The sequence below is a fragment of the Oryza sativa genome, chromosome 10, assembly GCF_034140825.1.
Source record: "Oryza sativa Japonica Group chromosome 10, ASM3414082v1".
Taxonomy (NCBI): domain Eukaryota; kingdom Viridiplantae; phylum Streptophyta; class Magnoliopsida; order Poales; family Poaceae; genus Oryza; species Oryza sativa.
In genome coordinates this window covers 337,920-340,732 of record NC_089044.1, presented here as the reverse complement: position 1 = coordinate 340,732, position 2,813 = coordinate 337,920, and positions in this window count along the sequence as shown.

The following is a 2,813-nucleotide window of genomic DNA, read 5'->3' as shown; positions in this document are numbered from 1 at the left end:
CCCCCCGCTGTCGGGCCCTTTGAATCTCCATTCTACAACGATAAAAGGGAGTATATTATTTTCTATAGTCTACTTATATACAAGGACCTAATTAATTAAAGGAGACGTAGTAAGAAATCTAACTGAACGATATACTTACAAAATCCAGCAACTCATAATAGAGACGTCGAGGGCGTCCAGCTGGTATAGTTCGTAGATTCCCTTGAAATTGATCCAGAGAATGTCATCTCCTTGCAAGAAGTCCGTGTCCCTGATCCTCGCTCCGATCATCTCTCTACCGGTGGCGCTCATCTCCATGTACAGCTGATGGAACTTGTACATTTGTGTGGGTAGGGACTGCAACAGCTCAGGCTTGACAAGCGGTTTACCGAGTTCGTACATGTATTTCACTTCCGCCTTTTCGATTGGTGCGACTCCTAGCAATTGATCCGTAGTTAGACCGGTGTCAGTAATAAATTCTTCTATCATCATTTCTTTACCGGTCACCAACGGCTCGATCTCCTGGTTTGGTTGCTCTCCAAGCTGAGGGACTGGTTTGGACTTTCCAGAAGATGCTTTCTTCAGCGTTCGCTCATAGTCCGATAGCTTAATGGCCTCCTTGGCAGGTGCAGACATACCCCTGAAGAAGTTCATGACACTCGGGTCTATAGGAATCTTCTTTTCTGGACTTCGAGGCTTGAATTGTCTCTTGACTTCTAATGCCACGTAAGCGTCAAGCTCCTCTTGCGTGCAATCGTACTCTGGATCCTTGTTCTTGGCGGCGTCAACTTTTCCCTTCTTCGTTGCCCTTGTGTGGGCAGGCAGTGGAGCTTGGGGGGCCCTTGACTTTGAAGGTGCCGGAAGAGGAGCTTGCGGAGGAGTCAGTGCAGGAGCCTGAGGAGGAGTCGGTGCAGGAGCCTGAGGTGGAGACGGTGCTGGAGCATGAGGAGGAGACGGTGCAGGATCCTAAGGAGGAGATGGCGGAGCCGGAGGAGATGGTGCATGAGACGCCGCTTGTCGCCCAGGGAAGATGATGTACCGCCTGCGCCATAGAATAATGGCATGGCTTGTGTCTCGTAGATGCGTCTCACCGTCTCCTCCAGGGTAATCCAGCTCGAGGTCCTCGTACGCGCCTTCGACCAACTCAACTTCGACCTTGGAGTATCCTGCTGGAATCGGCCTGCAGTGGTAAATACCTGAAGGGTCCGTTGGGATGGCCATGCCCGACGCCACCTTCATGTGGTGAGAGGTTATTTATTAGTAATCAACATATATAAGCAGCAACTAGCGGAATGGGCAAATCTAAAATATATAAACTACGAGCTTACCTTTATTGATAAGTTCTTGAAAGGAATATGCAGCTCACATGGTGTCCGCTGAGTGATGTCATCAACGAGGCAGGTGGATTCGTCCTGGGTTTGCATGGCGTCCATGCTCTGTGATCCTACCTGCCCCGTTGAGGCGTAGCTGCTACGGTTTCCTGACGGGCTCACCATTGCAGGAGGAATGGTCGGCTGGGGATCATTGGACCGATGTGCGGCCATGCGTTCATCAAATAATCTTATATGCTAAGACTAAATGAACAGTCATGTATGCTAAGTGTAACTGTCGTATATTAGAACCCTACACAATCTTAGAAGCTAAGTCTAATTACAAATCTAATAATCTTATACTAAAACTCAAATAGTGATGATATATGCTAAGACTAGGTGACGTATATTATAGGACCCTAGCTAGTCAATAATTATATACTAAGTCTAATTACAAATATAATAATCTTATATTAAAACTCCAATAATCTTATACTAAAACTCAAATAGTCATGTATTCTAAGTGTAACTGTCGTATATTAGAACACTACACAATCTTATATGCTAATTAAGTCTAATTACAAATCTAATAATCTTAATTGCATTACAAATATAACAATCATATATATATAATTACGTCACTTGCCTGGGAGAATTCCTTCGGGGGCTAGCTCTACCACTCCGGCTTGAGGGACGACTCCGACAATGTCTTTTCTGCAAGATACAAAAAGATGTATTAGGATAAACGCGAAGTAACATATATTGCATTTGACGTTCACGTTTCGTTCACGATATCGTTCACGTTTGCGTTCTCGTTAAGGTCACGTTTCATTCACCTACATTTGTTCGTTCACGTTCATTAACCTGCCTATAATTGCATTTCACGTTCATGTTCGTTGGCTCGTTCACGTTCGTCCGACAACATTCTCATTCACGTTCATTCACCTTGTTCTCGTTCACGTTCATTCTCTCGTTCTCATTCACGTTCGTTGGCTCGTTCACGTTCGTTCGCTCATTCTCGTTCACGTTCATTCACCTTGTTCTCGTTCACGTTCGTTCGCTCGTTCTCATTCACGTTCGTTGGCTCGTTCACGTTCGTTCGCTCGTTCTCATTCACGTTCATTCACCTTGTTCTCGTTCACGTTCGTTCGCTCGTTCACGTTCTCGGTGTGGCGGCAGCGGAGCGGCGGCGGGGCGGCGCGGCGGCGGCGTGGCGCCGCGCGCGGCATCGGGCCGGCGCGTGGCACGGCGGCGTGGCGCCGCGCGCGGCATCGGCGTGGCGCGGCGTCGTGTCGTGACGAGGTCGGCGTCGGCGTCTGAAACTCGAGAGGGAGAGAGAGAGAGATCGAGATCGGAGAGAGAGATCGAGAGGGAGGCGGCGCGCGGCGGCTCTCACCCCAGAGATGCGGCAGCGGCGAAGGAGGCGGAGGCGGCGGCGACGACGACGAGCGCGAGACGACGGCGAGATACGGCGGCGGCGTCGGCGTGGGGATGCCCTAGGCAGTGGCGGCGAAGGAGAAGCCG